Source organism: Stegodyphus dumicola, chromosome 7 (assembly GCF_044657685.1).
Source record: "Stegodyphus dumicola isolate Sdum_Otavi_A_Nest chromosome 7, ASM4465768v1".
Lineage (NCBI taxonomy): Eukaryota > Metazoa > Arthropoda > Arachnida > Araneae > Eresidae > Stegodyphus > Stegodyphus dumicola.
Genome location: NC_140774.1, coordinates 128,387,106 through 128,399,539, shown reverse-complemented (window position 1 = coordinate 128,399,539; position 12,434 = coordinate 128,387,106).

Here is a 12,434-nt window from a genome sequence, read left to right as displayed (position 1 = left end):
GGATTCTTTTATGCACATAATTTCGATTAATAAGGTTAGGAGGGTCATTTTTATTTTTTTTTTCTTGTTTAAGTGTGAAAATAGTTTTCAAGTAGATAACCAAAGAAATGTAATCCTGAATTGCATGACTGCAGAGAAACAAGATTTGTAACAAGTGCTTCTATGGCTTTTGACGATGTTATGCAACTGTTTAACTTTCAGAAAGAGACCAATCAAATAGAATAGGATGTCTGTATTTATTCCATGCAAAGTTAAATGCTAAAATATTGTTCTTTTGCAATTTAAACATTGTCTATAACAGTGGTTTCAAACTGTCAGCCCCCAAAGCAATTTGATGTAGTCGACGAATGTATCTTAGTTATGCATTTGTTGCAAATACAATGATGCAAAGATTTCTATGTTTTACTTATTTGAAGTTTCAGTTTATTTTACATGCATGCATTACTATTAAACATGAACATGAGTAACACGTCAGAAAAATCTATAAATATAAATCTTATTCAACAATTTGAAGATACAAATTTAATTAACTTTTATTCTTTTTTTTTTTTTTTTTTTTTTCGTGAACAAATAAAGAAATGCTCATGTTTTGGCTAATGGGTTAACCCTTTTTGGCTGATCTTTGGAATATATGGTAACTGGTAGTTTGGCGACATTTTGGAGGTGATAAAGCTTACTACTTAGGACTTTGGTAATAATGTGAGAAGCACTCAGTTCCGATTACGCATTATTTTGAGTGATGGAAATGAGAGATCATGAGATATGTCATGTGACATTAATGGACGAATTACAGTTGTTTAATCGGAAAAGGGGGGAAATCTGGAAATTTCGTATTTAGCTATATTCTGTGTTGTGTGAAACGTGACATTAATGGTTGAATTACAGTTCTTTAATCGGAAAAGGGGGTTAATTTGGAAAAGCTTCATTTTGTGTTGTGTGAAATAGTGTTGATTAATTTTCGGATTGCATGGCACTATGTAAAGTCAATTCTAAATTTTTAATGTGTTTATCTGATAATAATAATAAGTTGAGATTGTGTGAAAGGAAGGATATTAGAAGTTTAAACGGCCGTGCAAGAAATATGATGAAAATGGACATTTTGTGAAAAGGAGTGTAAGGAAGGGTACATGGTTTGCTGAAAGTAGTTTGAGTATAGGTGAAATTTTATTAATTTCTTATTACTTGGTGAATAGACTTCCAGTTGACTACTGGATTAAGGTTTAGAAATTAGCAGTAGTACTGCAGCGATGTAATGAAGATTCTGAAGATTAGGTAAGTTAGTATTTTTAATCATTTGAGGATATTATTTTTATGCATTGTTCTAAATGTAAGGAGTAAATAAATTAAAATGGTATTATTTGAAAATTGTTATTAGCAATGATTTAGTTTAAAGTAATTAGGATTGTAATCTAATTTTTATTAATTTAATGTATGTGCTTATTTATATTTTAAGTAGTGTTTTAATTTAATTATATTTTAATTTAATGATCGTGATTTTGTGAGTTATATGTTTGTAGTGTTTTGGAATATGTTTGAGTAGTATACGTTGAGTATTTTCATGTATTTTCGTGAAATTTTTCTAATTTATGAGAAAAAAGCAGTGTACATGGATATAGTGAAGAGTGTGCACAATGCCATTTTTGTGCAATTCTGGGATGTTTTTTTAAGTAAAAATAAGTCGACGTATACATGGTTTAGTGATATTTTAATTAAATGATAGTTATTTTGTGAATTTTATGTCTGTAGGAATTTGGTATACGTTTTAGTTGAAGTAAACATGCATGGAAATAATTTAAATATTTGACACTAAGTATCTGTAATGTTTGCGGTATGAATTCGTTGGTGACGTTTATAATATAATAGATAATTTAGAGGTAAAAGTTTTTAGATATTTTATTTATTTTATACATGGAAATGTTCATATTTGGAAAGGGTGTATACTTTTTCGCGATAAGGTAATTTCATATATGTTCTTTTTACCGGCTTTAAAGATTCAGAAAATTGTTATGCATTTTCGTGAAATTTTTCTAATTTATGAGAAAAAAGCAGTGTACATGGATATAGTGAAGAGTGTGCAGAATTCCATTTTTATGCAATTCTGGGATGTTTTTTTAAGTAAAAATAAGTCAACGTGTACATGGTTTATGTGTATGTGTTATTGTGAAAAACGCGCAAGGAGTTTCCGATTGTGCACTTTTTCCCAATTTTGCAGTGAATATTTGTCATGATTAAGCAGTTTTGTTAAATAAAATTTCTAGTATAAGTATAATTTGGCTAGTAGATTGTTGGAAAAAATATTCAGTAAATAAAAAGAAAAGAAACATGTCTTTACTTCGTGAAGACAAAATGGCGGCGGAAAAAAAAAAAATAGAGGGTTGCTGTAGCAGAGTTGGTCGCCAAAAAATCGCCAAGTTACCATAATTCAAAGATCAACCGATTTTTTATTGATATACCCGACTTTTAATTCACAAAATCCTCTATATAAAGAAATCAGTGAAATATGCTTGATTTAGAAAAACAGCAGAATAATGTTTAATATTTTATACTAATTTATTAGCCTTTCAAAATCTGATTATCAGTATTGCATTTTTAATAATTATATTTGAATATAAATTTGATTATGAGGGGTTAAAAACTGCTTTTATGATATAGGATGTCTTTCACCAGCTGAAGGGTAAAATTGTTGCACACTGGTAGTTCGTCTCGGAGTCAAGCCATGGCTACCAGATTTCTTTCTCCTTAAGCAAACAGCCCGAGAGTGCTTTTGATATTCTAAATAATCCTAATCGTATTTATACTTGGACATAATTAGAAAAGAGGCATTTGGCTAGATTAAACAAATGACTTAAATTAAAAAAACTATATATATGCATATTAGAAGTACAATTAATTTATTTAGAAATTAATTCCTGCTTGTTATGGCCAGACTCCCATCTATTTAAATATTAAGTAGATAATTTAAAATTTTTCATTCTAATTAGAAATTATCTGGAAATATGAGCAATAAGTTAGAGAAAGAGCATATTTTAGTCTATAAAATTAAAATCATTTTATTATGATTAGAAGTGTAATTTATTTATTTAAGTATATAATTAAAAATTTTAAATTAATTTATTTAGAAATTAATTATATGTAAATACATATGGGATATTGTGAGCCATAAGTATGGAAAAGAAGTATATTTTTTAATTTTCTTAAAATAAATTATCTTATTCTAATTACAAGTGTAATTAATTTTAGAAAATAATTAAACAGCGAATACAAAATGTCTGCTGACAAAGTCGTGATCATTGGCACAAAGATTTATCTGCAAAGTTATGACACCCAACGCAAAGTATCAACAATATAGAAAGAAAGTATCTTTTTCCTTTTCCCTATCTTGCTTAACATCTGGGCTAGCAACCTAAACACTCTTCTAACTGTTTGGCGCCTATTGCTCAAGTTGGCGAATGTGATTTCCGGAACCTCGTCAAGTGCTAGTTATCTGAGTATCCCCTATTTACACATGTCTCATGATAATGGTTCAGTCTGAAACAAAATTTTAAGGATTAAAATCTGTCTTCTTCCTTTCTTTCTAGTCCTACTTTCACAGTTTTTCACATTTTTGCTTCAGCTCACTGACTTGTATAGTTTATAACTCTTCTGACGCAAATTAATATCAGTATTAGTTTTTGTATATATAACTTTACGAAAAAATATCCAAGTCTCTTTGCTTAATTCATTTTTTAAACTGATAAAGAAATTTCATTCAATATGATTCATAAAATACTAACACAAATATATTTGAACTTCTTGCATAACACAGATATTAATGCATAACACAGAAAAAAGTCACATTTACACATTACACACACAAGTGTATTTACATAGATGGGTTTCAAACTCACCTCAGCTTAATGAAATATGTCTAATCTCTGTTGGGCATTTATTAATGAAATCTTAACCCAACATCTGAACATTGTCATGTGATCTGAAATGTAATCTGGTGTAAAAGGTAATTGCTGCACAATTCCCTTCTCTCTTCTGCTTCAGCATTTCATCACCTTGCTGCTAGCCACACAGAGTTTATTTTTCCGTTTTCGTCCATTGTTTAAGAGATGTAAGCACTATAAAATTGTGGACTGTGTAGTGCACCCACAGTGATGATATGTACAAGAATATGTGTTCGAGGAATTAATTATCAAGGAATAAAATTATGTGTGGAATTTACAACTACGTGTGTCTTCCAGTGTCATCTTTCTAACTACACAGTTAAGCCTCATCAAGTTATGATGCTGATAACCATCACCAATCTGTTGCACTTATTGCTTTTAAATCGCTTAGTTTATTATTCAGTAACATTCCGGATTAAACTTGAAAGTATGTTAGGTTTTATTGAACAGCAACATGCTGGTGCATGGTGGATAAAAGAATTTTACTTATGGTAGAGGCAACAGATCACTTTCATACAGTTGATTTTATAATTAAAATTGAAGATAAATGTTTACTATTTTTTAGAATGTCAACAATCCCACACACTGGAAATAAAAAAATGTTTTATTTTGATCAGTGTCGCCACTGCTCACTTTCAAATCTTTGAGTTTATTAATCAATATTTCATTAAAGTACCTAGGAAAGATTTACTACCAAGGCATATAAGATAGTATTTCAATATAAGACAGTATTTGTAAAAGTTAATGTTCTATCATTTGACGATGAAGTTACAACTTTATGCATTTCACTAGTTTAGGGATAAAAGTCAGCAGAAGTTAGAAAATGTTCATTTGTGTTCCCCAGTTTCTTATCTGAAGATTAACAAAGAGAACACCTTAAAGAGAGGTTTGAAAAGTGTTTGGTAGTTTCATTTGCAATTCCAGATCAAAGGGAGAGGAAAAGCATTCCTATTTCCTATCTTTTTAAGTGAAATCTTTCTAAACTTTACAATCTTTAGATTAAAGAAGCTAAGGGATATTATAATCAAAGGAGTTCTAAATACCAGGTCACTCAGATTCTAAAAAGTATTCGTTAGCTACTAAATCTCTGCAAATTATGCACATAAAGGTATGGACATTTTTATTTAATTAATTAAAGTATAATGAATGATTTAGTAATTAGAAATTTGCCTCATTGAGATCCATAACAATTTGGCCTCTACCAAATTAGCTTAGATCAGCAGCCTTTCCCATAACTCGCAAATGTAAGTGCAAGAATGATTCCTTACTGGAACCCGAAAGCAGGGAAGACTGCGGCTGAGATCTGCTGATTCAATTGAGTCAGATTTCCTAACAATTAATAAGAGGAAACTAGTGATTAAAGATAATTAAAGAATCATCGAGGAGAAATCTTCAAAGGAAGGCATTGGCTTAGAATGGGCTATCTGGCCACTTATGATGATGTTGATGGTAATTGTTCTAGATTAAATAAAAAAAAAAAAAAAAACTTTGTAATATCAATTATGTCGAACTTTGATAATCCAAAATGAAAGGGAACAAAGAGAAAATTTGACTTGCTAATACTACATTCAATTTCAATTTTACAGTTCAATTAAACTTTTAGAAAGTTTTGACTTATCAAACTTTGACTAATCTAAGTTGTTTCACTATGGGGTATATAGTAGGTCCTCAATGACCAGCTTTTTTTTGTGTGTGTCTGTGAAAGGTTCTAGAAAAAGTCAGAAAGTGCATTACAGGTATGTTAAACAGAATGTTTTAAAATCTTCATGTTATTCTATCGAGTGCTTTCTGTAAAATTTAGTTTGAATATAAATTACAGACTAAACCAATAATAAATTATATAATTTCTTCTAATCACTTCACATGCTTATGCATTGTAACAAATACAGCCATTCAGGCTGAAAATAGAAGTGAATTTGGCCATGAAATAGATAGTAATGTGGAAAATATCTAAATTTGTTGAGTAATGGATGTCCTTGAAAGTATAATTACTTGGACCTTCATATAAAAGTGGGACCCATACTATTCTTTGCAACTTAGGTTAAGTTATTTGAATAAGGAAAGCACACAAGGGGTATATACTTAAATGCCTTCTGGGAGAGCATTCTAAGGGAAACTGGTTTGTTAAGAGGTTATCACACATGGCTACAGTCCCTGCTAGATGGGACTTTTCTGAGAAACGAGATTCTGGTAGCATTGGTTCAAACGGGAGGATTCCTAGAAAAAAAAATATCTCCGCCTAGCTACGGAAGCATGTTGCGTGTATGCGGGATTTTTTCAAACCTCACCAAAAATGTCTTGGGTCCTGTGTAGAGACAAACAATCAGACGAAAGTTCTGCTTCTGAAAGATCACGTGATCCTGATTTGAGCGAAAATCGATTACTGTTTGGCGTTCAAGTCTTTGTAGTAAGTGAGAATGGTAACCTAGCTACCTGTTTCCTGGAATTCTGCGGATTCTGAGAACTGTCCCTTTCAACGTCAAGTCCAGCAGAGCCAAAGTGTAATGTTATTGAGACCTTACACATCAGGAAATCTGCGAAAACACCCATGCAGCCAACCCTTTCACCTGTATTCAAACCCGGATTGAACTATCCATGAACTAGTATTCAGTAATCTTAACCACTCGACCATTTTTAAGGCCCTGCATAATTTAAATATTCACTGTTTTGATAAAGAATGTGTGTATTTCCTAACTGAGTTTAAGGACAGTAAATAGTTTCTATAATGCACTTCATAGTTTGAATGCATGTAGAGTGTAGTTAGAGCTATCAGTAAGTTATTAAAAAAGAAGTAATAAGTCTGCTACTAATGTTTGAAAATAAGCATGTCAGTTTGAAATTTAAAAGACAAAATTTTGGTACAAATTTGTAATACCTTCATAAACAAGTTTCATGCATTTCGAAGGAAATTTATTGGATTACTTGGCTTCTTGCTATGTGAAGTAAATAATTTTTTTTCGTTTCGGCTATTCTGTGTATGTTGTCTGAAAAAATGAGTAATGCATAGTGCGAAAAATTAAACGAGAATGGTGGTAGGTAAAAGGAAAGAATTATTGCATTAAAAACTATCAAACTGTATTATTTAAAGTAACTTTTTTTGGGGGGGGGGAATTTACAGGCAGCTTTGCATGATCATGAAATGCATAAAATGATGTAAGAAGCCAAAAGAATGCTTTTTAAAACTGTCGTCACAATTGTGTGTATAGAGGAGAGAGAATCTATGAAACGGAGAATAGCACCTCTAAAATGATTCATCATTGGTGAAAAAGCAAGGCCTACATGATATACAGAAAATGTTCACTTAATTTTCAGTGAAATTTTGGGTATTGTAGTTTCACGTGAAACTATAATGCAATGTCAACCTGGTATTATATATATATATGTAATCAGAATAAAAGGTAAGTTTGGTTTCTATTTATTAAAGTAATTTTAATAATATTCTTTAACTGCAATTAATCATTTCCAAAATGAAGGTTGTATAATTAATATTTTGTGGGAAAGTTTAACATACAAATAAAGGCAAAATAATTTAAAGCAAGTAAATTTATTAAAGCATCATGGAGTTCCTAGGACCTTAATTTAGGAATTATGCACAAAGTTCAACAGCAGGATTTGAGGATTAGAATCATCCTGATCTTGATACTTATACAGCAGATAAAAAAATTTCAAAACTTCTTCGATCGTAATGGAATCTATCAATATTTAGCTTCATTTAGTGTTTGCTTTACATATGCAGTTCTGAGGCATTTTGAAAGGTAAACATCAATGAGATTTGATTAGTTTTTATCAATAATTATTTCAGTATTACTCTCCAAAATTTTTTAAAAAATTAACAAATTTGACATGTGAAATGAATTTTCAAATACAGGTATCATGAACAGAATATTACCTTCATGGATGTTTAATCTTCTGGACTACATTATTACAATTTAGTAGGGTAAATATACATTTAAGGGTGCCCCTTGGATTATTGCCAAGTTTTTGTTTCATTTATGGTAACCTGAGTAGTTGAACATTATGGTGTGTGTGTGTGTGTATTATGGCAAAGCCTCGAGGGCTATCTGCCTAAGAGGAAAGATGCCTTCGTGGAGGACTTTCTAAGGGAAACTGGCTCGTATACACGTTACACATGGGGAAAACCACGAAAACACCCATGCAGCCAGCCCGTTCGCGGGATTCGAACCTCGGACCGAACTACCAGTGTTCAGCGACTTTACCTCTCGGCCGCTGGTGGGCTGAACATTATGGAAACCCTATCATGACGTGATTGGGTGCGTGATTGCGGTGAATTCGACTGGTAAAATATTTGTCGGATATTGTGACTGCCAGTAAAATCATGTAAAATGGCTGCCGTTGGTAAAGTGGATGTTTGGTGGTATAAAACAAGAGAGCAGAAGTTTTTTTTTTTTTTTTTTTTTTTTTTAAGTGGTTGAGGACAGAAGAAGGAAACTTTGTTGAATATAATTCAATGGAATTATAAGTGCCCTGTTTGTATGAAGGAAATGCGTATAGTCGAACGTAAAGATCGTTCAGATGGCTTTGAATGGGTTTCTTGCAAGAAAGGTTCAAATGCTCACCATATAAAGCGTCCCATTAAAAAGGGAACATGGTTTGAGGAAAGTTTTTGTATGCTGTTAAGGAATTTTGTGTGCCACAGACTGAAGACACGGAAATTACTAAATAAAGTAAGTGGATATTTCCTTTGTGTAGTGCTTAGATATGCTATAAGATGATATTTCTTTTTTTATGTTATTTCATTGCTCGATTTAAAATGTAGTTTATTGAGATTATATACAGTACAAAGTCCGTAATCCGGACTCGTCGGGAGTTCGGCGATTCCGGATTATAGATCATCAATGTAAAGCTAGTAAGATGGCATGCACAAATTATACAATTAAAAATATGAAACCGTAACTTATGAAATAAAGAGCAATGATCTAAAAGGTATAAAAATTTACAAAAAAAAAAGCTTAATAATTATTTGTTTACTTTATTAAACATTTCTTTCAATGTAAGTTGTTTAAGTTGCTTTGTTTTTTGTACTGTTACTTTCTCTTTAATTCTATAAACAGATATAATTTCTTGTTCAGTTACAAAGTTCAAGTCCTGTAATTGCTGTGTCGAGAATACCGACTAGCTTAATCGAAATTATTTCATTTTCAATAACCTCTCTGTCACTTTCTGCACTATCGGAAGCGACGCATGCGCGCATGCGTATTGGAAGCGCGCATGCGTAAAGCATACAAAAAAATTTGTGGCTTTGAGATCCGGATTACGAACTTTGTACTGTATTTTTTGTTTGGCTCTGAGTGTTCCTTTGACTTTTTAAGTGAAAATAGATCGATGAGTACATGGACAAAGGGATTGCCTCTGACCTTTTTTTAGTGAAAATAGGTCGATGTGTACATGGATTCTGAGTTTGTGTAATTCTTGGACTTGTTATTTCGATTTTTGGCGCAAAAATCGCCGCTACGCAAAGCCAAAATAACAAAAGTCAAAGAATTGCACAAACTCGATGTCCATGTACCGCCAAGGGTCACCCGTAAGTATATTTTTATCTTTAGTCAGAGATTAAACATAAATGAATGTAATGTTAGTAAAATATTTGTATTTTTCTATGCAAATTTGTTTTATTTCAGCTGCTTCATTTAATTTTAAAATTTCTTTCAGTCGTATTTTGTTGATTTATATTTTATTGCTGGTCTTAAAAGTTGGAAAATTCTATTTCCTCTCTATTTTAGAAGTATAATGTTTTATGTCTTGTAATGTATGAAATGTTATTGTGGAATAAAAGTAGACATAGCGTATATCAGTGTGTTTTTAATGTGTTTCAAATTGAAATTTATTATATAACTTTGCATCAGGTGCACTTAAATATTTACATACAGAATTTTCAATTTCACAGGTAACCGAAAATAAAATCAAGAAGCCAATGTACTAAATATTTCATATGAAAAAAATGTTTAATTATTGTTAAGTAGTTAAATATTATTGTATCTGAAAAAACATTTATCTGTAATTTCAGATACAACAAAATAAATATTAGAAATAATACCAATACTGTGTTCCAGAAAAGAAACTCGATTCAACAAATATTCGGCATATTTACATATACATATCACAGTTATTTATTTAGAAGCTTTCCTCTCTCTGTGTGCCTTTAGGATCTACGCTACTGCGCTTGTTCTCTTTGTTAGAATAAGTTATGACGCATTAAAGTTTAAATACAGAGGCTGTTCCCACATTTTTTAGACGATGTATATTGTATTCACAAAACTAAATTACATAAAATTCTTGTGTTTTAAATGTTCTATTTGACATCCCTTATTCTGAATTATCTTTCGACACAGCAATTTCCAGGATAATAATGCCTTTTGAAATGGCAGAAGAGGTATTCTATCCCATTCCTCCCGAACAGCTTTCCAGAGTCCTGTTAGGGTTTTGGGACAACGTTTGGATAATGCAGTTTTTAAAAGTCCGAAAGCACAAAAATCCATAGGTGACACATCGGGAGATTTAGTAGGGATATCAGTGAAGGGTATGGCCTTGATACCCGTTTTTTGTTCCATTTCTTTTAGGAAATTTACAGTAGATTTTGATGTGTGACTGCTAGCTTTGTCCTGATGGAGTCTCACAGATGGATGGCACTGTGGGTAAAGCGACGGTATTTCATTCAGAAAAATTGGCGATAAAATATATTCCTGATAGTATTTGGAGTTAATCTTGACTTTTTTTTTTTTTTTTTTTTTTCCACTATCCTTATTTTTAACTTGCCATTATAAGAAAAACCAGCAACAATTATGAATCCCTTAGAAAAACTTTCTTTCGATTCTTTGAACCATGTACTTAAATTTTTTTCTCCCCTTTTATGATAATAAATGTCTTTTTTTTTTTTTTTTTTTTTTTTTTGTTACAATCATTTAAATACACCCATGCTTCATCTATTGTGACAATTGTTTTCCATTTTTCTTTGGATAAGTGTTTCTCATATAGAATTCTGCAGCGTGTCTTGCGTTGAGCGATATGCTTTGGAAGAAGACGATGCACATTGCATTTTTTTCGCTTTCTTAAGATTTAAATCAATGTTTATCATTTTGTTTACAGTGGACACCGAGCATTTTAATGATTTTGCAACTGTTCTTTGACTAGGGTGATTTTCTTTTAACATTAAACAACGTACCTTTGCAATAGTTGAAAGATGTCCGTTTTTTCGTTGTTTACTTGTTTGGAATTTTTGTCTCACTTGAGGCTCCAATTTGACGTTTTTTTTCCCTTTCTTGTTGATGATATTACCTATCGACGCTTTAGATATCACAAAACCATGACTCTCACATCGTTTTTGGATAACGGAGTATGCATATTTCTCTTCGGAAAGAGCGTAAATGTAGCCTTCGAACCACTGCTTTGTTAAATTCTCCATTTTGCATAAAAACAAAACTTTCAAGTCACAGACGATAATTTTGACTTTTAAAAACATGGTACAATTGCAATTACTTCTTTTGCAGCAAATGATTTTTTATTACCGCTTATCAAAATCGTCTAAAAAATGTGCGAACAGCCTCTGTACTCTTATATAGTAACGAATAAATGATCTACAGTGATAATTGAATAAAAGCTATGGAATAAAGATGTACCTTTAAAAACTAAATCAACGTGCTTCTTCATTTGGATTAGCCTTACCACTCTGCAAGAAACATGCCTGAACTTTGATGCCGAATATAAACAAACACACACACTTAAATATGTGTATAAGAAAATAGCTTTAAAAATTTATTAAGCTTGTTTTCATCAGATGCAGTGATAGCAGAAATACACTATGTAAATCCAGAGAATAATTCTGTAAAAATTATCACAACAAAAATATAAATGTGAAAAATTAGCCAAGTTCGGGAGAAACGACGTTCGATATAACCGTAGCCGGTGTCACCTACAAAAGAGTTGAGATCTAACGGGTGGCAAATTCCATAGCAGTTCCTTTAATTATTAGCTGTAGGAATGTACAGCGTCTTTCAGTTTATTTAAAAAAGTTTATTACTTTCTTTGATATCTGATTTCTAACGTGGCAAGTTTTAATTGTCAATAAATTACGGCCAATCGTGAAATACGTGATCGGTGGAATGGCATCTATTGGTGACGTCAAATGCTCCTTATGAGTATTATTTAATTTAACCTCGATAATAAAGTAGTTTTTGAAGTTCTAGATTTTTCCCTTTTATATGCCTAATGATCTAATCTACCTTGATGCTAAATTTCAAGTATCTAAGTCATTTAGAAGTGGTCTAGGTTTTTTTATGAGTGAATCAGTCAATAAATGATAAAAGTGGCACTTTTCAGACGTAAATAGTTCCATAACTATAACATTTAGATTTATAAAATTTTGGATTCTAGTTGTTCAAGGGATCTCTATTTATTAGACATACAAAATTGTAAGTTTGTAGGTCTTACTGGTTTTGAGTAATGGGGGAGAGTCGAAATGGTGCGTGTAAGATACACATGGCCGGT